This window comes from Balaenoptera borealis, assembly GCF_965194805.1.
Source record: "Balaenoptera borealis genome assembly, chromosome: 3".
In the NCBI taxonomy this organism is placed as follows: domain Eukaryota; kingdom Metazoa; phylum Chordata; class Mammalia; order Artiodactyla; family Balaenopteridae; genus Balaenoptera; species Balaenoptera borealis.
Window position 1 is genome coordinate 104,618,462 of NC_138866.1, and position 27,598 is coordinate 104,646,059.

Here is a 27,598-nt window from a genome sequence, read left to right on the forward strand (position 1 = left end):
AAATTGCATAGTAAGGACCATTATGATTCACTTCTCCATAAAACACCCCATTCTTCACCAGTAGCCTTGAAAAGTAACAGCCCGTATTCCTAGTTCTGGTGGCCACCAGAAGAAATATAACACAGCTAGAGCTCTCTCAAAGCCTCATCCCAAAGACTCATTATTTGTCTTGTGTGGTGGATCCTAGGTAGACCCCACCTACTGGTTGTATTTGACCTGTGTTGGAACTTGCCCACTGTGAAAAGCTTTCTCCTTTGTCGGGGTGGAAGGATGGGGAAAAGAAGTTGTTAAAAAAAATTATAGGCAAGTATCTTAACTTCGTGACAGCCTGAGACAGTGGCTATCAATTAGGGCAAACAATAGACTAACCAAAAAGCTTAAAAGGCAAAGCTGGGAAGTAAGATGTCCAAAGAAGCTTTGAAAAGCTCCAACATACTCCTGGGAATCTAGAAAGCCATGCACATGCAAAGAGTTATGTGCAATTCAAGACCCAAGAAGTCCCTAAGCTCTAACCTTTTGCTAAACTTGAGGCTCCAAAAAAGCAGGAAGTGAAGGCTAAGGAAGAGCTGTCAATTGCTTGAGTGTTTATGGTGTACCCCAACATGCACACAGAGCCCGCTGGCAAAGACTGATTTATTGGTTTAAGATGTTTAAGGAAATCTCTGTCCAATCAACAGCTGACTATTAAGTGAACTGAGTAGAGACTTCAATGGACAGACAAAAATATGAGAGAATTCAGCAGTAGCAGACTGGTCCTATAGGGAGTCATTTAGGCTTAAATGAAAGGACAGTAAACAGTAATTCAAATGCACATTAAGAAATAAAGAACACCGTTAAAGGTAACTACATAGGTAAATATAAAATACAGTCTAAATGTATTTTTTGTTTGTAACTCCTTTATTCTCCTATCTGATCTAAAAGATAACTACGTAAAGCACCAAATATAAATCTGTGTTGAATGGGTACACAATGTATAAGATGAATGGGGGTGGGGAAGATAACAGAGATATATAGGAGCAAAAGTTTTTATATATTTTTGAAATAAAGGTGGTTTTAATCCAAATAAGTGTTAACTGTAATCTCCAGGACAGCCACAGAAGAAAATAATTTAAAATATACAACTATAGTAAAAGAAACATGAAGGGGTTTAAAATGGTTTATTATAAAATGCCCATTTATCACAAAACAAGTCAGTAACGACGGAATTGAGGAACAGACATAAAACATATAGAAAACAAATACAAAAATGGCAAATGTAAATATTATCAGTAGTTACATTAGATGTAAATGGATTAAACTTCCCAATGAAGAGGCAGGGACAGGCAGAACGGATTTAGAATAATATATGATCAAACTACATGTCATTTACATACTACATATATATTTTACATTCAAAGACACATATAGGTTGAAAGTAAAAAAAAAGAAGAAGATGCAGCATGCCAAAAGTAACCAAAAGAGAACTGAAATGCCAATTTTAATATCAGAGAAAAAGACTTTGACAAAAATTGTTACTAGAGACAAAGAAAGTTATCATTTCATGATAAATGGGTCAACATCAAGAAGATATAACAATCATAACCTGTTATGTACCGAACAACAGAGCTCAAAATACATAAAACAAAAATGGACAGAAATGAAGAGAGAAACAGAAAATTTAACAATAATAATTGGAGATTTTAATACTCCACTTTCAGTAATAGATAGAACTAAGCAGAAGATATATAAGGAAATATACAACAAACAACAGTATAAACCAAATAGAAACAGTAGACATCTATAGAACACTCCACCACCCAACAACAGAATATACATTCTTCTCAAGTGTACATGGAATATTCTCCAAGTTAGATCATATGTTAGGCTATAAAACAAGTCTCAATACATTTAAAAGGAATGAAATCATACAAAGTATTTTCTTCAACTATAATGGAATGGAATTAGAAATCAATAACTGAAGGAAATTGGAAATTCATAAATATGTGGAAATTACAAATGCGTCAAAGAAGAAATCAAAAGAGAAATTAGAAAATACATTGAGAAGAATAAAAATGAAGGCACAACATTCCAAAACTTATGGGATGTAGTGAAAGCAGTGTTTAGAGGAAAATTTATAGGTGCATATGCCTACATTAAAAAAGAAGAAAGGTCTCAAATGAATAATCTTCCATGTTAAGAAACTAGAAAAGTAAGAGGAAACCAAATCCAAAGCAGGCAGAAGAGAGGAATAATATGGATTAGAGTGGAAATAAATGAAACAGGAAATAGAAAAACAACAGAAAAAATTTAATGAAGCCAATAGTTGATTCTTTGAAAAAGATCAACAAAGCTGATAAATCTTTAGCTAAACAGACCAAAATAAAAAACGAGAGAAGGCTCACCTAAAATCAGGAATAAAACAGGGATATTATGACCAACCTTACAGAAATAAAAGGGACTGTTCGAGAATACCATGAAAAACTGTATGCCAACAAACTGAATAACCTACATGAATAGACAAATTCCTAGAAAGACACAAACTACCAAAGTGGACTCAAAAAAGAGTAAGACAATCTGAAAAGAGACTGAATTAAATTTAATTTAAATGAATTTAACTGAATTTTAAAAGTACCCACAAAGAAAAGCCCAAGACTAGATGGCGTCACTGGTGAATTCTACCAAATAGTTAAAGATTAACACCAATCCTTCATAAAGTCCTGCATAAAAACAGAAGAGGAATACTTCCAAACTCATTCTGTAAGGCCAATCTTACCTGATTCCAAAGCTAGACAAAGATATCAAAGAAAGAAAAATACAGACCAATACCCCTTATGATTATAGATGTAAAAACCCTTAACAAAATATTAGCAAACTGAGTCTGTCAGCATATATAAAGAATAATACATCGTGACTAAGTGTGATTTATCCCAGGAATACAAGACAGATTCAACATACAAAAATCAATCAATAACATAATACACTGTATTAATTGCATAAGAAAAAAATCTGACACGATTATCTGAATAGATGCATAAAAAGCATTTGACAAATTTTAACATCCAACAATCTGGTAATAGAATGTAAGTTCCTCACATGTAAAAAGATAATCTATGGAAAACCCATAGCTATCATAGTTAATGATGAAATGCTAAAGACTTCCCCCTTCAGACTGGGCTCATCATTTCTATTCAGCACTGTACTGGTGATTCTAGCAGGGCAATTAGACAAGAAAGTGGAATAAAAGCCAGATTAGAAAGGAAGAGGTAAAAGTATCTCTATTTTCAGATGACATATTATATGCAGAAAATCCTATGGAATGTACTAAAAAAAAAAAACTATTATCAGAGCTAATAAACTAGTTCAGCAAGACTGCAGGATACAAGACCAACATATAAAAATTAGTCTTACTTCTATAAACTAGCAACAATCAAAAATGAAATTAAAAATTAACTCCATTTACAACATCATTAAAAAAAGAAAGCCAGGAATAAACTTAACAGAAGTATAAGATGTATATATGAAAACTATAAAACATTTCTTAAAAAATTAAAGACCTAAGAAAATGGAAATATATTCTATGTTCATGGGTTGAAATAAGTAATACTGTTAAGATGACAGTACTCCCAAATTGATGCACAGATTCAATGCAATCTTAATGAAAATTCCAACTGTCTTCCTTACAGAAACTGACAAGCTGATGCTAAAATCCATATGGAAATTCAAGGGATCCAGAAGAGTCAAAATAATCTTCCCAATTTCAAAAATTACTACAAAGCTAAAGTAATCAATACATCATAATGCTAGCACAAAGAAAGACACATAAAGCAATGGAACAGAATTCAGAGTCCAGAAGTAAGCCCTTATACGTATGGTCAATTGATTTTCCACAAGGGTGACAAGACCATTCAATGGGGAAGAAGTAGTCTTTTCAACAAATGATGCTGTGACAATCGGATATTGGATATCCATGTACAAAAGAATGAATTTGGGTACCTACTTCCCACCATGTACAAATAGTAACTCAAAATGCAAAGACCCAAATGCCTGAGCTAAAATTATAAAACTCTTATAATTATAAACATAGTGTAAATCTGCAACAGTTAGGCAACAGTTTCTTAGATATGATACCTAAAAGCACAAGCAACCAAAGAAAAAATAAATTGGATTTCATCAAAATTAAGTTTTTGTTCATCAGATGACACTATCAAAACAATGAGGAAAGCCCAAAGAGTGGGAGAAATACCTGCAAATCATAATATACCTAATAAGGATCTATTATCCTGAATAAATATAGAGCACTTATAACTAAATAATAAAAAGACAAACAACAAAAATGGGAAAAGAATAAATATTTCTCCAAAGGAAATATACAAATAGCCAATAAGCACATGAAAAGATGTTCAATATCATCAGTCATCAGGGAAATGCAAATCAAAACCATGAACTACTACTTCATATGTACTAGAATGGCTATAATATAAAAGGCAGACAAGCGTTGGTGAGGATGTAGAGAAATGCAACCCTCATACATGGTTGATACGAATGTAAATGGTGCAGCCATTCTGGAATACAGTTTGGTAATTCTTCAGAAAGTTAAACATAGAGTTACAATATGATCCAGAAATTCCACTTCTAGATATACGCCCAAGAGAAAAGAAAACACATGCCATATAAAGACTTATAGACAAATGTTCACAGCAGCCTTATTTATAATACCAAAAAGTGTAAACAGCTCAAATGTTCATTAACTGATGGATGGATAAACAAAATGTGGTATATTCATACAATGGAATATTATTTGGCCATAAAAGAGAATGAAGTACTGATATATGATACAACATAGATACACCTTGAAAACTAGGTCAACTGAAAGAAGCCAGACAGGAAAGGCCACAAAATATATGAACCTATTTATATGAAATGTCCAGAATAGGCAAATTCATACAGAAAGATTATTTGTTGCTAGGGTCTGGGAGGAAGGAAAAATGGGTAGTTACCACCAATGGATAATGGGGTTTTGGGGAAGTAACGAAAATATTCTAGCATTAGACGTGACTGATGCACGACCTTGTAAATATACTAACACCCACAGAATTGTGCAATTTAAAAGTGAATTTTATGTGACATATCTCAAAATATAAAAGCTCATAAACAAAACAAAAATGTATAGTTTTGTCTACCTGTGAATAACTGTCTTAGTCTATAATATGCAGTAAAATGAGACGTTACTACTGTGTGAATCTGAATCGTATGCTTTAAGACTGGGGAGTAAAAATAAATAAATAAATAAAACACTGGGGAGTGGAAGTGACTCCTTTGCTGAGATGTAAGCCAGCCAATCACATCTGCATAAGTAAGGCTCCACTGTTCTCAAGTCATTAAAACTTAACACAGACTCCAAATATGATAAAAATGTTTTTCTATATTTAAAATAGCTCCAAACCTGGTAATAGATGGATTAGAGGATTGTTAATTTTCCCAGATGTGATAAAGGTATTATGGTTATAAAAGGGATTGTTCTTACTCTTAAAAGTATCATATCCAAAACTTACTTTCATATGGTACAGGAAAAAAACTGTTGAATCTAGGTGGAGAATATGTGCATATTCTTACATTATTCTTTCAACATTTCTGTTATATTTGAAAATTTTGATAATAGAAGCTGGAGGAGAAATTGCCCTGAACACAAAGCAGTTCTTCAGGATAGATGATGACAGTACTGAATAGAAGCTTAAGAGATCTAAAAGAGTAAGGATATTCCCAAAACTATGAATTCATGTAGGACGTATAGTGTCTACTTGGCAAATTTCAGGCTGCGTTACCTGGCAGCATCATGGTTTTGTGAAAGGGTGAAATGTTTGTTTTCTAATTCTGTTTTCTTTCTGATGGTACCCACTATGATTGATCTTTCTGGCCATGGCACAACATTAGGCTACTCTTTCCAGGATATAATTTATGAAGATCTTCCTGAGCCATTTATAAAAGGTAGCTGAAAATCCTCTTCCTGTAATACAGGTTATTTTCTTAAATACACTTCTGCCCACAGTGAAGTTTCCTGATTAAATATGCTTATGTGGATTTTTCTGCCAACTTATATGCCTTAGGACTGTTCCTACAGTTAATATACTGTTGGCATTCTTGACCTGATAGAGCTCAGCGTAAACTGCCTTTCTTCTTACATGGCCACGGAGGACTACCCTGCTGTTTGTACTTCTCCTTGAACGATGTTATTTGTTTACCCTCATTTTTACTTCCCTATCCTTCAGCCAAGTGATCCAGTAAAAAACAAAAACAAAAATATCCAGGCACGTTACCTTGTTAAAGGCTTTTGAAAAATCAGAGTACCCTTTACTCTTCAATTTAAACATAATATAACCTAAACACAAAGGCAAATCTAACAGCAAAATAAAAATGGTTAAGTAGCCCCTATGTAGCACACCTAGCCTTCACCTGAATTAATAGGTGTCCTGTAATACACCCCAGTTGTGACAACCAAAAATGTCTCCTGGCGGGCAAAACGACATTCAGTTGAGAACCAGTACTCTAAAGCAGTACATGTCAACTTTGGCCTCAAAGTAAGAACACCTGGTAAGCATTTAAAATTCCTAATGCCCAGCTGTACCTCATATGAATTAAACCAGATTATCTGGGGAGACAGGGGTGAGAAACAGACTTGTTTTGAAAGCACCCCAGGTGACTGCAATTTTTAGCCAAACTACTCTGGAGTGACAATTTTATATATAATTTCTCTCTCCTTTCCAGGATATCTATGAACTCTCAGAAAGAGAGGACAGGTGCATTTTAGGTATATGCTGCTCATGTCTAGTCTGGCTACTAGATGAAACAGTACACTCAGGGAAGAGGTGCTAAGGGCTGGGAAAGAAAGGACTTGTTATAAACTCATTTACTTTCAGTAAACAATTTTTTAACCTACACACCCAACTCAATTTTAAAGTTTTTAGAAATTCAATAGTACTGCTGCTTATAGTTGGTAGGGTGCCATGGAGGAAGGGAGAATGGACGGGTGGTGGGGTGGAGCCGGGGTGTGTGTGTAGGAGATAAAGTTAATAGGGTATATGCTCCCAGAGACATGCAGGGATTTCATGTTGACTGATTAGTTTCTTCCAGAGAGTTGCGGGAGAGAATGTAATGCACACAAACAATACAATTAATAAAGTTAATATTTTTAAGCATACATTTAAAATATTTTTCTATATTATCTCATCAAATTCACAGACTTGAATTATTAGAAAATGTAGTAACTTCTGCCCAAAATATTTTAATGAGGACAGAATATGGTGAGTTGCAGAGTGAATGAGACATGAGGAAGTTAATGTATGGTCCACTTCTACTGAAAGAAACTTCTTAGAGATCTAAAAGTTACTCTGCCTTAGGCTGTCAGGATAGTTATTTACACTGTTGAAGTGTTTCCTAGGTGCTAGGTTCCTATGGGGATTTAAGATTAATCTGGAAGACCAGAAAACTTGAGAGAGTTACATAATCATATGCTGCATTACATTGTCATATGCCAAAGTAAGGGAAGAAAAATTCTGGTTAAATGTAATGGACAGATCACATGCTTAAAAAAAAGTTAATATAAGGAATAAATCCTCCCACCCCCCCAAGGCACAGAGTAACAGGGGTCAGAATAACTTAACCCTTCAGAGAAATTTAAAAGGAGTGAGTGATAGTCAAGAGAAAGCAAAAGGTGAGGTAGAAATCTCAAGCCAGTCTGGGTGGTAGTGGGGAGGGGAAAGGGGAATGCAGTGCAGATTTGTTAAAAGTCTGCTAACAGAATAGTCCATTTCTCCCTTCCCTGCCCAAGGTCCAGAACGATTACCAGTAGCCAGTGGTGCTTCCAAGCAGAAGTTTGGAAGAATCCTTCTGAAGAACAGAGAGACACCTGGAGAATATATAGACATTTGGAAATCTCTCAAAATAAAGCTTGGTCACCTAAAAGTAAAGCCCAACAGCAGACGAGCTCTGGCTTGCCTTTCAAAATATGAAGATAACAAAGAGCACTGGATGTGTTTAAGAAAATCTCCAACATGAAAGAAGATTTAAAAAAAAATAATAAACTAACAATAAAAATTCAGAAGCAGAGATAATGCAGGAAATGAAGACCAAAAAAAATGTGCATCTCTATGTGTTAGATGACTTCTACCCAAATTACAAAAACACAAATCCTTAGTAATTTCATGTATTGGAATTTGTTTTACTGATATACGTGTGTGTTCATTGACGGCAGCACTGTCAGTATTACCAAAAGGCTAGAAACAATCTAGATGTCCATCAGTTGAAGTCTAAATATACATAATGATTCATATGATAGAATGAGATGAGGCCATTCATAATTAAGATTAATTATGATTATTTAATTATAATTATTTAGTTATAATAATTATACAGGCATACCTCAGAGATATTTCTGGTTGGGTTCCAGACCACCGCAATAAAGCGAATACCACACGATATAAAGCAGGTCACACGAAGTTTTTGGTTTCCCAGTGCATAACAAAACTATGTTTACACTATACTGTAGTCTATTAAGTGTCCAATAGCATTACATCTAAAAAACAACGTACATACCTTAATTAAAAAACACTACTGCTAATAAATGCTGTCACCTGAGCCTTCAGTGAGGCACAGTAGTAACATCAAAGATCACTGATCATCATAACAAGAATAATAATGATGAAAAAGCTTGAAATTCTGTGAGAATTAACCAAAATGTGACACAGAGACATGAAGTAAGCAAATGCTGCTGGAAGAATGGTGTCAACAGACTTGCTTAAGGCAGGGTTGCCACAAACTTTCATTTGTAAAAACTGTAGTATCTATGAAGCACAATATAGCAAAGCACAATAAAATGAGGTATGCCAGTATAGTAAAACGATTAATAATTAATGTTCTGTTATGGAAAGATCTCAGGATATGTTGCTGGGTGAACAAATGCAAAGCAAAAAACCATGTAGATAGCATGTAAAGAAAGAGGAAACAAAAATATGTAATACTGCTTACCTGTACAGTATTACAAAATATTGCTGGAATGACAGAAAAGAAACTACAGTAAGTCCCCTACATAGGAACGAGTTCCGTTCCGAGAATGCATTCGTAAGTTTAATTTCTTTGTGAGCCCAACGAAGTTAGCCTAGGTACCCAACTAACACAATCGGCTGTATAGTACTGTACTGTAATAGGCTTATAATACTTTTCACACAAATAATACATAAAAAACAAACACAAAAAATAAAGAAAACATTTTTAATCTTACAGTACAGTACCTTGAAAAGTACCAGCTACACCACTGTTGCTTTTATGCCTGCTTCTGAACATCCTGGGCTTGAAATAAAGATACTGTACTACTTACTGTACTCTATCCAGTACTGTAAAGTACATAAAAGCACAACTACTTGTGGAGGATGCATGCACATGACAATATATGCCAGACACGTGAACTAACTTACGTGACTGGACATGCAAACGCACGTTTGCATCTTTGATAGTTTGCAATTTGAAGGTTCGTATATAGGTGACTTACTGTAATATGAGTTGCTGTCTATAGGTTTAGAAAATGGGTGGCTGAAAGACAAAGATGAGATGGAATTTCTTCCTTGTATACTTTTTATGCTTTATGATTTACCATTATGTGAATGTAATCATTCAAAAATTAAATTAGAATGGATAAACTGTAGCTTTTGATCTAACAATTCCAAGAACCACTAATCTTTGAACAACCTGAAGCTGAACTGCAGGGGTCCACTTACATGCAGAATTTTTAAAATAAATACTACTACAGTACTATACTATCCTTGGATGGTTGAATTCACAGATGTAGAACCAAGGATATGAAGGACCAAGTGTAAATTTATAGTGGATTTATGGCTGCTTGGGGTCAGCACTCCTAACCCCTGCAATGTTCAAGAGTCAATCACAGTTTAATACTTCAGTGTTACTTTCATACAAGTGCAAAGATACTTAATTCAAGGCTGTTGAGCATTTTTTTAATAGTAGAAAAAATCAGGAACTACCTAAATGTCCATCAACAGAGGGTATAAACACACACACACAATGGAACATTTATATTATGAAATACTGTGCAGCAGTAAAAAAAAAGAATGTAATACCTCTACATATATAGACAAGGAGAGCTACCTAAGATATATTGCTTAGTGATAAAAGTAAGAACAACGTTTACAGTATAGTTTCATTTTAAATAAAAAACTGTATGAATAACTGACAGGACTCATATGTACAGAAAAAAAGAACAGAAAGCTAAAGCTGTTAGGAATATTTAAATCTCAAGAGGATAGTGGGATGAAGGGGGGAATAAACAAAGATTTTAATTTGATGTTATATTTTCAGACTGTTAATTTGTTATAATGAACACATATTGTATATTATTTGCAGAATTAAAAACAAATTAATGTAAATATCTCATAAGAGGTTAATATTCAGGCTATATAAGGAACTCCTACAACTCAACAACATAAAAACAAACAACCCAATGCATAAATGGGCAAAAGAACTTGAATACATTTCTCCAAAGAAGATATACAAAAGGCCAGTAAACATATGAAAACATGCTCAATACCACTAATCATTCAGGAAATGTAAATCAAAACCATAATGAAAAAATGCAAGAAGGTATCCCATGCAAATGGAAATCAAAAGAAAGCTGGAGTAGCAATACTCATATCACACAAAATAGACTTTAAAATAAAGACTGTTATAAGAGACAAAGAAGGACACTATATAATGACCAAGGGATCAATCCAAGAAGACGATATAACAGTTGTAAATGTATATGCACCCAACACTGGAGCACCTTAATACATAAGGCAAATACTAACAACCATAAAGGGAGAAATCGACAGTAACACAACAATAGTAGGGGACTTTAACATCCCATTTGCATCAATGGACAGATCATCCAGACAGAAAATCAATAAGGAAACACAGGCCTTAAATAACACATTAGACCAGATGGACTTAATTGATATTTACAGAGCATTCCATCCAAAAGCAGCAGAATACACATTATTCTCAAGTGCACGCGGAACATTCTCCAGGATTGACCACATGCTGGGCCACAAGGCGAGCTTTGGTAAATTTAAGAAAATTGAAATCATATCATGCATCTTTTCTGATCACAATGCTATGAGTTTAGAAATAAACTACAAGAAAAAAATTATAAAAAACACAAACACGTGGAGGTTAAACAGTAATGCTACGAAACAACCAATGCACCACCGAAGAAATCAAAGAGGAAATCAAAAACTACCTAGAGACAAGTGAAAACGAAAGCACAATGATCCAAAACCTACGGGATGCAGCAAAAGCAGTTCTAAGAGAGAAGTTTATAGCAATACAGTCTTACAACAGGAAACAAGAAAAATCTCAAATAAACAACCTAACCTTATACCTAAAGCAACTAGAGAAAGAACAAACAAAACCTAAAGTTAGCACAAGGAAAGAAATTATAAAGATCAGAGCAGAAATAAATGAAACAGAGACAAAGAAAACAATAGCAAAGATCAATGAAACTAAAAGCTGGTTCTTTGAAAAAGAAAAATAAAATTGATAAACCTTTAGCCAGACTCATCAGGGAAAAAAGGGAGAAGACTCAAATCAATAAAATTAGAAATGAAAAAGGAGAAGTTACAGCTGATACCACAGAAATACAAAGGATCATAAGAGATTACTACAAGCAACTCTTTGCCAATAAAATGGACAACCTGGAAGAAATGGACAAAGTCTTAGAAATGCACAACCTTCCGAGACTGAACCAGGAAGAAATAGAAAATATAAACAGACCAATCACAAGCACTGAAATTGAAACTGTGATTAAAAATCTTCCAACAAACAAAAGTCCAGGACCAGATGGCTTCACAGGTGAATTCTATCAAACATTTAGAGAAGCGCTAACACCTATCCTTCTGAAACTCTTCCAAAAAATTGCAGAGGGAGGAACACTCCCAAACTCATTCTATGAGGTCACCATCACCCTGACACCAAAACCAGACAAAGATGCCACAAAAAAAGAAAATTACAGGCCAATATCACTGATGAACATAGATGCAAAAATCCTCAGCAAAATACTAGCAATCTGAATCCAACAATACATTAAAAGGATCATACACCATGATCAAGTGGGATTTCTCCCAGGGATGAAAGTATTTTTCAATATCCACTAATCATTCAGTGTGATACACCATATCAACAAATTGAAGAATAAAAACCATATGATCATCTCAATATATGCAGAAGAAGCTTTTGACAAAATTCAGCACCCATTTATGATAAAAATTGCAGATATCAAAACTAATACAGAGAAATATGCTGCATTTCTATACACTAACAATGAAAGATCAGAAAAAGAAATTCAAGAAACAATCCCATTTACCATGGCATTAAAAAGAACAAAATACCTAGGAATAAACCTACCTACGGAGGTAAAAGACCTGTACTCCGAAAACTATAAGATGATGATGAATGAAATCGAAGACAACACCAACAGATGGAAAGATATACCATGCTGACGGACTGGAAGAATCAATATTGTCAAAATGACTATACTACCAAAGGCAATCTACAGATTCAATGCAATCCCTATCAAATTACCAATGGCATTTTTCACAGAACTAGAACAAAAAAATCCTAAAATTTGTCTGGAGACACAAGATCCCAAATAGCCAAAGCAATCTTGAGAAAGAAAAACAGAGCCTGAGGAATCAGGCTCCCTGACTTCAGACTATACTACAAAGCTACAGTCATCAAGGCAGTATGGTACTGGCACAAAAACAGAAATACAGATCAATGGAACATGATAGAAAGCCCAGAAATAAACCTATGCACCTATGGTCAATTAATCTACAACAAAGGAGGAAAGACTACACAGTGGGGGCAAGACAGTCTCTTCAACAAATGGCACTGGGAAAACTGGACAGCTACATATAAAAAAATAAAATTAGATCATTCTTTAATACCATACACAAAAATAAGCTCAAAATGGATTAAAGACCTAAATGTGAGACTGGACACTATAAAACTCCTAGAGGAAAACATAGGCAGAACACTCTGACATAAATTGCAGTGATACCTTTTTTGATCCATCTCCCAGGATAATGGAAATAAAACCAAAAATAAACAAATGGGACCTAATTAAACTCAAAAGCTTTTGCATAGCAAAGGAAGCCATAAACAAAACGAAAAGACAAGCCACAGATTGGGAGAAAATATTTGCAAATGACGTGACCAACAAAGGATTAGTCTCCAAAATTTACACACAGCTCATGTGGCTTAATATCAGCAAAATAAACAACCCAATGGAAAAATGGGCAAAAGATCTAAATAGGCATTTCTCCAAAGAAGACATACAGATGGCCAAGAGGCACATGAAAAGATGTTCAACACCGCTAATTATTTGAGAAATGCAAACCAAAACCACAATGGGATATCACCTCACACGAGTCAAAATGGCTATCATAAAAAAATCCAGAAACAATAAATGCTGGAGAGGGTGTGGAGAGAAGGGATCCATCCTACACTGTTGGTGGGAATGTAAATTGGTACAGCCACTATGGATAACAGTATGGAGGTTCCTTAAAAAACTAAAAATAGAGCTACCATATGACCTTGGAATCCTACTCCTGGGCATATATCCAGAGAAAAACATGGTCCGAAAGGATACATGCACCCCAGTGCTCACTGCAGCACTGTTTACAATAGCCAAGACATGAAAGCAAACTAAATGTCCATTGACAGAGGAATGGATAAAGAAGATGTGGTATATATATACAATGAAATATTACTCAGCCATTAAACAGAATGAAATAATGCCATTTGTAGCAACATGGATGGACCCAGAGATTGTCATACTGAGTGAAGTAAGTCAGAGAAAGAGAAATATCATATGATATCCCTTATATGCAGAATCTAAAAAGAAACAATATGAATGAACTTATTTACAAAACAGAAACAGACTCACAGACTTAGAGAATGAACTAATGGTTACCAGGGGGGAAGGGTGGGAGGAAAGGATAGTTAGGGAGTTTGGGATCAACATGTACACCCTGCTTTATTTAAAATGGATAACTAACAAGGACCTACTGTATAGCACAGGGATCTCTCCTCAATGTTATGTGGCAGCCTGGATGGGAGGCGAGTTTGGGGGAGAATGGTAACATGTATGTGTTTGGCTGAGATGCTTTGCTGTGCACCTGAAACTATCACAACATTGTTAATCGGCTATACTCCAATATAAAATAAGAAGTTAAAAAAAAAAAACCCACGATGAGATACCACCTCACACCCACTAAAATGGCCACTATCAAAACCCCCAGAAAATAATAAGCATTGACAAGGATATGGAGAACCTTGTACATTGCTGGTGAGGTTGTAAAATGGTATAGTCATTATGAAAAACATTATGATAGTTCCTCATAAAATTAAAATAGAATGACCATATGATTAAGCAATTCTGCTTTTGGGCATATACCCCAAATAATTGAAAGTAGGTCCTGAAGAGATATCTGTACAGCCATGTTCATAGAAGCATTATTCATCACAGCCAAAAGGTAGAAGCAAGCTAAGTACCCATCAACAGAAGAATGGATAAACAAAACTGTGAATACATATAATGGAATATTCTGATACATGCTACTACATGGATGAACCTTGAGGACATTATGCTGAGTGAAATAAGCTATTCACAAAAGGAGAATACCATATGATTTGGCTTATATGAGGTAATACTTAGAAGAGTCAAATTCATAGAGACAGAAAAGTAGAATGGTGGTTGCCAGGTGCTCAGGGAGGAGGGAGGAGGGAACGGGGGGGTTATTGTTTGATAGGTACAGAGTTGCAGTTTTGCAAGAAGAAAAGAGTTCCTTGGATGTATGGTGGTGTGGTAGCACAACAATGTGAATGTACTCAGTACCATCAAACTATGAACTTAAAAATGGTTATGATGGTAAATTTTATGTGTGTATTTTACCACAAATAAAAATAAATGAAATGTAGTTTTATTATAAGCAAGGCTTAGTGCAAGGTTTTCTTTTTTTAAAGTATCTATTTGGGAAGAGGAAAAAAACACTCTATTTAAATGGTAATTTAGAAAACCAAGAAGACAGGATGATTAGTTTTAAATAAGTAACATAAATCAGTGATTTTTCAAACTTTTCCTCCCTTCCATAATGTATCTGAATTCTAAGTCGCTTAGTTTTCCCATCAGCCATAGTAGCTCGTTTTGGACGCAACAAGTAAAACCAGACTAAGTATTATGGGTGGTGGAGTGGGGACTTAGAAGCCTGGATCCCTGCTAACATTACAGAGCTGGAAAAAGGAAAACTGAATTCCTTCTTCTTGTTGCAGCTACTGCTCATTGCATGTTGCTATATGCAAATTAACTTGATCCCTAATGGATGAGACTAAAAAAAAAAAAAAAAATCTGTTCTCACTACCTCACGTCTCTACTTCTAACTACTTTTTCTTTCTCTAACCCTTTAAAAATGAGTCTCTACTCAAGTTCTTTACTTCCCACCTATTTACCTTTCATGACATTGAAATCAGGCTTCTTTCCCTAATACGATATGGAAACTGCTCTGGCAACAGATTCCAATAGGCTATTAACTGACTTTCTTTCTTGTCTTCCTCTTACTTGAGCTGCCTGACGCACAGGAGACTGGAGCAAATTCCCTTCTCAAAATAATCTCTTTTCTCACATTATAACACAACATGCTTTCTTGCTTCTCTTTTAAATTCCTCTTCATTTCTGGAGGGCTCTTGTTCCTCCCGTTCCTAACTCCTAAATACCAATTCTCTCCTTAACCTTACAGTTTCTCACTTTCTGCCGATGTTTGTTTTTATTAAGTTTTCAGTGACCCTGCATGACCTGGCCATGGAAGTAGTCTAACTTTGCCTGCTCTCTGACATCTTCTCCTGAACTCTGATTATAAGCCTCCATGCATTACGTATTGCACCTTCCACCTAGAACACCCTTCTCAATCCCTAGTCTGCTTGGTAAACTTCTCAGTTTTTATAGAAGTCATCTCTTCTGTGATGTCTGCCTTCAATTCACCACGTTGAACTATAGTAACTCTTTCTTTGCACCCGTTTACTTACTGGTCTGTTTCTCCTATTTGAGAGCAGGGATTGTGTGCATATAATGCTCAGTGAATTAATGCACTCAAATTAATTTATTTTTAATAATTTATTTTAATTTGTCCTCAGGAGTAGTAATGTTGAAGTCTTAATAGCATTAGCTAAAAGAAAAGTACTCAGTGCCTATCAATTGCAACATATCATGTTGGTGGCAGACAAAAAAGTTAAGGTAGTAAGAGCAGTGATGGATTGATAACTGAAAGATTCAAGATATGGAACAGCTGGGCTCATGAACATGCAGTTTACACGGGTCGGGGTATTGGAAAGGACTGATTTTAAATTAGGAGACTTGGTTTGTAGTTCCAGTTATGACTATAACATATGTTTAGTACAGTTGGTGTAATTTTGGACAAGTCAGTCAGTCTTCTCTACAAATGGGTCAAATAACAGAACTAGTTCCTTTCCTGATATAATATTTACAATTCCAGCTTTATTCTCCACTGCGCTGTTACTGCTCTTCCTATGATTATTGTAAAGAGTTGAGGAGGGAAAGATGAGAGTAAATGAGCGCTCTGTGAAAGTACCAGTGGTCAGAAACATAGAGAAGGTGAGGGAAAGACAGATTATCAACTAGCTCCTTGAGAATCAAGTCAAAGGAAACACAGGGAAAAGAGAAAACTAGGATAAGGACCTCTGTGAACAGGCCACACCAAGGAAGTGTGAAAAAAAACTTACCTGAAAAGTAATAACTTAAAGGCTAGACAATGTATTTAGGGTAACAATTCAGACTACAAATATTAATGTAAATTTAAATGGTAAAAATCTTAAACCAATTTACATCTTAAGCATATTTAGTATACATATTTAACTATCAAATATGAACGAAAAGTTAGTAACACCAAAATTGATCACTTTTAAGTTTTAGTTTACTATTTCCAATTAGTTATATATATTTAAAATACAATTAAGGCTTGGCAAATGCTACTCCAAAATTTTAAATTTTAAAAAGAATAGCAGGGACTTCCGTGGTGGCGCAGTGGTTAAGAATCTGCCTGCCAATGCAGGGGACACAGGTTCGAGCCCTGGTCCAGGAAGATCCCACATGCCATGGAGCAACTAAGCCCATGCGCCACAACTACTGAGACTGCGCTCTAGAGCCTGCGAGCCACAACTACTGAAGCTCGCGCACCTAGAGCCTGTGCTCTGCAACAGGAGAAGCCACTGCAATGAGAAGCCCACACACCACAACAAAGAGTAGCCCCCACGTGCCACAACTAGAGAAAGCCCGCACGCAGCAATGAAGACCCAACGCAGCCAAATAAATTAAATAAATAAATAAATAAATTTATAAAAAAAGAAAAAGGATAGCATTTGGGACAAGTTTCTAGAGGTAATAGGGATTAATGTAAAAAAAGCCCAGCTTTGAAGTCAGAAAACCTGGTTTCAGATTTGTCCAGAACAATTCACTTCTGAATCATAAGAACATCATCCATAAAGCAGGAATAATATCTGCTTCCATTTATTTCATACAGGTGATGTAACATTAAACAATATATATTTAAGAAATTTATAAATTCTACACGTTTAGGTCTGACCTAGATTATAGGTTGCTGTAAAACATTTATATGTCATTTAACTCATGAAATGTTCACTATTTTAAAGCTCTTAAAACAAATATGTTGGGCTTCCCTGGTGGCGCAGTGGTTGAGAATCTGCGTGCCAATGCAGGGGACACGGGTTCGAGCCCTGGTCTGGGAAGATACCACATGCCGCGGAGCAACTAGGCCCGTGAGCCACAACTACTGAGCCTGCACGTCTGGAGCCTGTGCTCCGCAACAAGAGAGGCCGCGATAGTGAGAGGCCCGCGCACCGCGATGAAGAGTGGCCCCCGCTTGCCGCAACTAGAGAAAGCCCTCGCACAGAAATTAAGACCCAACACAGCCAAAAATAAATAAATAAATAAATTTAAAAAAACCCACAAATATGTTACTAGAATCTATTTCTACCTTCAAGGTTGTCCTAAGAATTTAACTTACATTGATTAATACAACAGAAGTTACAAACTTAGATGGGTAAGCACTAAAGTATCACACATACAAAATCAATGACCATGCACAAACTAAAAAGCAAAACAGGGAATTCCCTGGTGGTGCAGTGGTTAAGAATCCGCCTGCCAATGCAAGGGACATGGATTCGAGCCCTGGTCCGGGAAGATCCCACATGCCGTGAAGCAACTAAGCCCGTGCACCACAACTACTGAGCTTGCGCTCTAGAGCCCGCGAGCCACAGCAACTGAGCCCGCGTGCCACAAATACTGAAGTCCGCGCCCGTGCTACCTAGAGCCCGTGCTCCACAACAAGAGAAGCCACCGCAACGAGAAGCCCGTGCACTGCAACACAGAGTATCCCCCGCTCGCCGCAACTAGAGAAAGGCCGCATGCAGCAACAAAGACCCAACACAGCCAAAAATAAAAATATAACAAATTTTTTTTAATTAAAAAAAATAAAAAGCAAAATAATCATATTCCTTAAAATATTACATAGATTAAAAAAAAAAAAAAGGATTTAGAGAGAACATTTGTGTCCCAGGAAACACTGCAGCCAAAGTTGTCAAGTTTATAAATCTGAACATTTGTGATTCTACCGAGAATGAAAGCAAACAGATTTTCAGGAATGCTAAAACAGGCTACATATTATTTAGTAAGAAATCCACTTAGGATTAATGCTTGTGTTTCTCTAGCATGCAGCAGGAAAAAGCAGCAGGAACTGTGGCTGCTGCTGTCTCTGTTGCTAAGTGTTTGCAAACACCAGAGTTCTGAGACTGGTTCATTCCACCAGCTTCTTCTATCGGTCAGATTTTAAGACCAGAGACGATTTTAGATTAAAAACTTTAGAAACATAATAATGTAAACTGCTTAAAACAAAATGACATAAATGGTAAAAATAAAAGGATGGAAAACTATACACTTATATTAGACAGATATCCAGAATGGGTTACAAATATTGGAATCAAAGGAGAATTTAAGACAAAATACATTTAATATGACAGAGGATCATTTTTTTTTGTTGACAATAGGCTTTAACTATCATAAAGATATACAATCATGAATGTTTTTTGTCTAACAGCCCCAAGACCTGTGCAGCAAAACCCATTAAAAATACCATAAGGAACTGTGAGAAATATTACTTTTGTAAGAGATTAACACAGTATTCATGCTAAACTAATTAAACAGACAAAAGAGTAAGGACTTTTTGCAGAATTCAAAGGATCTGAAAATTACAGTAACTGGATTCAGTGCTTATCAATATACAGTGCAAATAAAGAGAATGTCCAGACATATTTATAAAAATTGATAATGTCAGCCTGAAAGTAAACCTCAATGATTATAAAAAAATCAAAAATTGAATGAGCCACATTCTTTGACTATAATATAATAAAACTAGGAATTAATAAAGTGCAAAACAAAATGGAAAAAAACCTCAACTCCCTCAAGCACGTGAAAAGTTAAAAAAAACCACTCTTAACTATTTTGGGTCAAAGAAGAAATCAAAGCTATAATTGCACACTATTAGAAAATAAAGGTATATTAGAAAATAAAGGTAATCATATTCATACCTAAGGAATACAACTATAAGAGGCAAATTCATAGATATAAAGATGGCTCTTCTGAATGGAAAGAGAGTCGTGTAGAATGTTGACTACCAGGCCGTGTATAGCGGAGGAATGAAAGTGGAATTAAAAATAAAGATCCAATTTGGAGATTTTTTTTTTGAGCTTTTATAGTCAAGTTTATTCTTCATTTAACTTTTAAAACACTACTATAGTTGAATATTAAAACAAACAGTAGCAAGTAGTGAGCATATTATGATTACAGTCCTTCACTCAATCACTACTGCAAATAAAATGCCAATGGTGAGTGTTATTCACTGGCCCTATTAGGAGGTCTGACAAGGAACACCCCCCCCCCCCAGGATGATGTTCATCATCCTCATATGCTTCTCCATTGTAATGGCGCCGTCTTTTTTATCTTAAATATGAAAAGAATGAAAACAAAGTAAGCATTCCATTTAATAAGGAAAAAACCTGAGAAAATCAGGATAACAAAAATAGACACCTAAAAATGAGACATCAGGCAAAAAAAAAATAAAACTGACTTATCAATCTTAGTTTCTTTTAAAGAAAACCAATAAAATAAACTACAGCTAAATATACTTTGGAAAAAAAGAGGAAAATTCAAATGACTAAAACTAGAAATATAAAAAAGAATATAACAGATAAAGAAGATATTCAATTTGTGAGAGAATAGTATATATAATGTTATGCCAATATATTTGAAAATCTGAATGAATTCCAGGAAAAACCAGTTACCAAAACTGACTAACGAAGTAAAAATCTAACCAGAAAAAAACCCCCAAAAATTGTCAAAGAATTACCTCCAACAAAGGCTCCAGGCCTAGATGGTATTATAGTTGAGTTCTTTAAAATTTTCAAGAACAAATAATTCCCTAACTATATAAACTGTTCCAGAGCACAGGAAATTAGGGAAAGAGTTCCAATTCATTTACGAAGCTGGTCTAACCCAGATATCAAAACTTGACAAAGACAGCACAAAAAAAGAAAATTACAGACCATATTCACTTATGAATATAGATGCAAAGATCCTAAAAAATATACTTGAAAATAGAAACCAACAGTATGCTAAAAGATTACAGATCTTGACATGAAGAAGACATTCATTCTAGGAATAAAAGAAGGGTTTATATTAGGTAGTATCGTTATATATCATATCAATAGGTAACAGAAGAAGCACTGAATAATCTTAACAGATGCCCAAAAAGCATTAGATGAATTTCAATATCAATTTCTCATAAAACAGCCAATAAAGTCTTGGTCAATTATAAATGATACACCCTTAACATCAAAGAACTGTAAGACGAAATGATGCCTATTATTGCTATTATTCAAAGTCAGAAGGAAACTCAATTAAATGTAATTAAATAAAGAGGATAAGGAAGATATACAGGATAAACGCTACCCAGAAGAGTCCAAAGTAATAGCTGAAAAATTAGGATTAAACAAAGTTCACTAAATATAAAACGTGCAACATAAATATAATAGAAGTCTACAGATATCTTACAAACCAAACCAATAATGAAATAATAAAATATATTTTTCATAATATAAATAACATAATAAAAATTTGTAAGGAATAAACTTAACAAGAAAAATAAGTGGAGTCAATTGAAGGAAAAATAACTAAAACTTTACTGAACGACACGAGAAAGATGTTAAGAAACATACTTCTAGCTCTGAAGTTAATTTTTCTAAAATAAATTTTCGTATTTAATGCATTTTGAATCAAAACTCCTTTGAGGTTTCCCTTTTAAAAAAAAGTTAGAAAAGTGATTCCAATCTTCACGAGAAATATTAATTGATATGAAAATAAAACCACGGAAATTTTTGAAAAAGAGGAATGATGAAGGAAGGCAGGTCCCACTAGCTTTTTAAACATTTAGTGGCTAAAATACTTAAAAATGGTATGGTACTGGAATAAGAACAGAAAAATACAAAGGAAGAAAATTTAGTCCAAAAGGCTTTAGTAAGATAAAAATTACATTATAGATTAGTATTGAGAAAAAAATTTTCAATAAATAAGACTGGGAAATTAACCATTTAGAAAAAATTAAAATTAGTTCCTTATCTTATGTCATTTATCAAAATAAATGTATATATTTGGTCTAGAAGGACTAATGCATAGTATGTGAAAAATGAAGTAAGTAATATCTAGGGAAAATACACATGCGTATTCAGCTGCTAGTGGCATTGGGAAGAATTTCTTTCTAAGCATAATAGCAATGTTACAAGCTGCAAAGAAAGTAGACAGATCAGACTACTTATTAAAAAATTAAATAATAAACAGCAATCTTGAAAAAAATTTATATTTCAATAGTTAATATCCTTAATATATAATGGTTCATAAGCAGCAATTCCAATTGTAATAATCTACACTAAATTATATAGTCAAGAATGTTCACTGCAGTATTATTTGCAACTGTTCCCCCATTCAAGAATTGTGTAACCAGTGGGGTCAAAATTTGATTAAACAATAACAAGAACATATACATGAAAAGAAGGCGTTAGAAAAAATAAAAAGAATTAATAAGCCAAAATGGTTATTTGTAGGTAGTAAGATTACTGGTGCTAGTTTTCTTTTTATACATTTATGACTACCTGCCAAAACGTTCATGATGAATACATACTACTTTCATAATCAGAAAAATTAACACATTAATCATCACTTTCATAAACACATTGTGATTATCAGACTTAAGAAGTTTCAACAAATATAAAAGTTCACAATAGTTTGTAAATCAACTGTCTTTGCATGTGGAAAGTCCCTTAAAACTTTGGTTCTATTAATAATTTAGCATAAAAATACAGTTAAAAGAAACCATACTGTTTTAGATTACATCTTCATTTTTTCTCTCAAAGGGATTTTGATTTTAATGACTATGAAAGGGATTGATTTTCACACAAATATATCTAAACATCACTGCAATGAAGAGGAATAGCTTAAAATAAATGTACATTTCATATTAATAATATTTTTCAATGAATATTTGGAACAGAATCAATTTAAGATTTGTCACTCTATGTTAAGTTTTTACTCAGGAAACCTCATTAAGGCACTCCAAACTGGAAAATGACTAGTCCAAAAGGCCTTTAGAAAAGGACAAAATTTCTCTAAAAATCTCTTCTGGCAGGAAGTGTTATTTTGTGTCTAATTGAAATCTCTCCTCCTGTGATTTAAACTTCTTGTCCTTTAAAAATATACAGCTATATTCCATTTTGCTCTCTCTAGACAACATAATTTAAAAACTTTTAAGTATCTATTTCCTAATACTTTGATCTACTTTTTGCCTGTCTCTAGCCTTTCTACAGTTTTCATCAAGTTATTAAAACCCACATAGCAAATTATGGTTTTAGGCAATGTACAATGAAATTAGAGAATAGCTTGGAGCTCCCACACGCTGTAATTCTGTGGAAACACAAACATACTTTCTTCTTAGAACATGGCATGCTGCTAATAGATGTTACTGTGCTGTGTCTCTTACAACACTCACATTATCTGTATGCATGTATACTAACTGTATATTAACAGATTCATATTTTGTGCAGCTTATTTATTCACAATAAGTGGAAGTCCTAGCCAACTTTATTTCTAACTACTTTCCTAACCTATTCTACTCACTCTGCTTCATATCACTCAAATTTAACAGGTTTGCCTTCTCACCTATTATGAACTACTCATGGAATCTGAGTTCTAGCCTTATATTCATCCCTGACAAATTTTGGAACACTGGAAGAGTCACCTAACTTTTGAGTTTTAATGTTTTGCCTATACAATGAGGATGGTAGTGTACTAGAAGACTTATGAAGTCTTATAACACTGAAATTTTATTATGAATGTCAAGATCAGATTCCATTCTAGTCACTCTTTTTTTTTTTGAATTTTAGAATTTTATTTATTTTTTTATACAGCAGGTTCTTATTATTTATCCATTTTATACATATTAGTCAATCGCAATCTCCAAATTCATCACACCACCCCCTCAGCCCGCCACTTTCCCCCCTTGGTGTCCATACGTTTGTTCTCTACATATGTTTCTCTATTTCTGCCCTGCAAACCGGTTCATCTGTACCATTTTTCTAGGTTCCACATATATGCGTTAATGTACGATATTTATTTTTCTCTTTCTGACTTACTTCACTCTGTATGACAGTCTCTAGATCCATCCACGTCTCTACAAATGACCCAATTTCGTTCCTTTTTATGGATGAGTAATATTCCATTGTATATATGTACCACAACTTCTTTATCCATTCGTCTGTATATGGGCATTTAGGTTGCTTCCATGACCTGGCTATTGGAAATAGTGCTGCAATGAACATTGGGGTGCATGTGTCTTTTTGAATTATGGTTCTCTCTGCATACATGCCCAGTAGTGGGATTGCTGGGTCATATGGTTATTCTGTTTTTAGTTTTTTAAGGAACCTCCATACTGTTCTCCATAGTGGGTACATCAATTCACATTTCCACCAATAGTGCAAAAGGGTTCCCCTTTCTCCACACCCTCTCCAGCATTTGCTGTTTGTAGATTTTCTGATGATGCCCATTCTAACTGGTGTGAGGTGATACCTTACTGTAGTTTTGATTTGCATTTCTCTAATAATTAGTGATGTCGAGCAGCTTTTCATGTGCTTCTTGGCCATCTGTATGTCTTCTTTGGAGAAATGTCTATTTAGGTCTTCTGCCCATTTTTGGATTGGGTTGTTTGTTTTTTTAATATTGAGCTGCATGAGCTGTTTCTATATTTTGGAGATTAATCCTTTGTCCATTGATTTGTTTGCAAATATTTTCTCCCATTCTGAGGGTTGTCTTTTTGTCTTGTTTATGGTTTCCTTTGCTGTGCAAAAGGTTTTAAGTTTCATTAGGTCCCATTTGTTTATTTTTGTTTTTATTTCCATTACTCTAGGAGGTGGATCAAAAAAAGATCTTGCTGTGATTTATTTCAGAGAGTGTTCTTCCTATGTCTTCCTCCAACAGTTTTATAGTGTCCAGTCTTACATTTAGGTCTCTAATCCATTTTGAGTTTATTTTTGTGTATGGTATTAGGGAGTGTTCTAATTTCATTCTTTTACATGTAGCTGTCCAGTTTTACCAGCACCACTTATTGAAAAGACTGTCTTTTCTCCATTGTATATCCTTGCCTCCTTTGTCGTAGATTAGTAGACCACAGGTGTGTGGGTTTATCTCTGGGCTTTCTATCCTGTTCCATAGATCAATATTTCTGTTTTTGGGCCAATACCATACTGTCTTGATTACTGTACCTTTGTAGTATAGTCTGAAGTCAAGGAGTCTGATTCCTCCAGCTCTGTTTTTTTTCCCTCAAGACTGCTTTGGCTATTCGGGGTCTTCCGTGTCTCCATACAACTTTTAAGATTTTTTGTTCTAGTTCTGTAAAAAATGCCATTGGTAATTTGATAGGGATTGCATTGAATCTGTAGATTGCTTTGGGTAGTATAGTCATTTTCACAATATTGATTCTTCCAATCCAAGAACATGGAACATCTCTCCATCTGTGGTATCATCTTTAACTTCTTTCAACAGTGTTTTATAGTTTTCTGCATACAGGTCTTTTGTCTCCCTAGGAAGGTTTATTCCTAGATATTTCATTCTTATTGTTGCAGTGGTAAATGGGAGTGTTTCCTTAATTTTTCTTTCAGATTTTTCATCATTAGTGTATAGGAATGCAAGAGATTTCTTTGCATTACTTTTGTATCCTGCTGCTTTACCAGATTCATTGATTAGCTCTAGTAGTTTTCTGGTGGCATCTTTAGGATTCTCTATGTATAGTGTCATGTCATCTGCAAACAGTGACAGTTTTACTTCTTCTTTTCCAATTTGTATTCCTTTTATTTCTTTTTCTTCTCTGATTGCCGTGGCTAGGACTTCCAAAACTATGTTGAATAATAGTGGCGAGAGTGGGCATCCTTGTCTTGTTCCTGAACTTAGAGGAAATGCTTTCAGTTTTTCACCATTGAGAATGATGTTTGTTGTGGGTTTGTTGTATATGGCCTTTATTATGTTGAGGTAGGTTCTCTCTATGCCCACTTTCTGGAGTTTTTATCATAAATGGGTGTTGAATTTTGTTGAAAGCCTTTTCTGCATCTATTGAGATGATCATACGGTTTTTACTCTCAGTTTGTTAATATGGTGTATCACACATTGATTGATTTGCGTATACTGAAGAATCCTTGCATCCCTGGGAAAAATCCCACTTGATCATAGTGTATGATCCTTTTAATGTGTTGTTGGATTCTGTTTGCTAGCATTTTGTTGAGGATTTTTGCATCTATATTCATCAGTCAGTGATACTGGTCTGTAATTTTCTTTTTTTGTAGTATCTTTGTCTGGTATTGGTATCAGGGTGATGGTGGCCTATAGAATGAGTTTGGGAATGTTCCTTCCTCTGCAATTTTTTGGAAGAGTTTGAGAAGGATGGGTGCTAGCTCTTCTCTAAATGTTTGACAGAATTCACCTGTGAAGCCATCTTGTCCTGGACTTTTGTGTTTGTTGGAAGATTTTTAACCACAGTTTCAATTTCATTACTTCTGATTGGTCTCTTCATGTTGTCTATTTATTCCTAGTTCAGTCTTGGAAGGTTATATCTTCCTAAGAATTTGTCCATTTCTTCCAGGTTGTATATTTTATTGGCATAGTTACTTGTAGTAGTCTTTTAGGATGCTTTGTATTAGTGTGGTGTGTGTTGTTAACTTCTCCTTTTTCATTTCTAATTTTATTGATTTGAGTCCTCTCCCTCTTATTCTTCATGAGTCTGGCTAATGGTTTATCAATTTTGTTTATCTCCTCAAAGAACCAGCTTTTAGTTTTACTGATCTTTGCTATTGCTTTCTTTGTTTCTATTTCATTTATTTCTGCTCTGATCTTTATGATTTCTTTCCTTCTACTAAGTTTGGGTTTTGTTTGTTCTTCTTTCTCTAGTTCCTTTAGGTGCAAGATTAGATTGTTTGAGGTTTTTCTTGTTTCTTGAGGTAGGCTTGTTTTGCTATAAACTTCCCTCTTAGAACTGCTTTTGCTGCATTGCATAAGTTTTGGATCGTCATGTTTTCGTTGTCATTTTTCTCCAGGTATTTTTTGATTTCCTCTTCGATTTCTTCAGTGATATTTTGGTTATTTAGTAACGTACTGTTTAGCCTCCACGTGTTTGTGTTTTTTATGTTTTTTTCCCTGTAACTGATTTCTAATCTCATAGTGTTGTGGTCAGAAAAGATGCTTGATATGATTTTAATTTTCTTAAATTTACTGAGGCTTGATTTGTGACCCAAGATGCAATCTATCCTGGAGAATGTTCCATGTGCACTTCAGAAGAAAGTGTAATCTGCTGTGTTTGGATGGAATGTCCTATAAATATCAATTAAATCTATCTGGTCTATTGTGTCATTTAAAGCTTGTGTTTCCTTATTAATTTTCTGTTTGGATGATCTGTCCATTGGTGTAAGTGAGGTGTTAAAGTCCCCCACGACTATTGTGTTACTGTCGATTTCCTCTTTTATAGCTGTTAGCAGTTGCCTTATGTATTGAGGTGCTCCTATGTTGAGTGCATATATATTTATAATTGTTATATCTTCTTCTTGGATTGATCCCTTGATCATTATGTAGTGTCCTTCCTTGTCTCTTGTAACATTCTTTGTTTTAAAGTCTATTTTGTCTGATATGAGTATTGCTACTCCAGCTTTCTTTTGATTTCCATTTGCATGGATTATCTTTTTCCATTCCCTCACTTTCAGTCTGTATGTGTTCCTAGGTCTGAAGTGCGTCTCTTGTAGACAGCACATAGATGGGTCTTGTTTTTATATCCATTCAGCTAGCCTGTGTCTTTTGGTTGGAGCATGTAATCCATTCACATTTAAGGTAATTATCAATATGTAT

The 27,598-nt window shown here is 34.7% G+C and overlaps 1 protein-coding gene and 1 long non-coding RNA gene across 7 annotated transcripts in view; both read right to left on the reverse strand.

The window, feature by feature from the left end:
• RFX7 (regulatory factor X7) overlaps nt 1-27,598 on the reverse strand; it is a 151,993-nt gene that overhangs the window by 36,077 nt on the left and 88,318 nt on the right. The gene's annotated exons all lie outside the window — the stretch shown is intronic.
• On the reverse strand, nt 1,139-20,772 carry LOC309626861. The gene is made up of 2 exons (XR_014243452.1): nt 20,517-20,772; nt 1,139-20,110 (listed from the first exon to the last, which is right to left on the reverse strand). It is a non-coding gene; the product is annotated as an uncharacterized lncRNA (long non-coding RNA).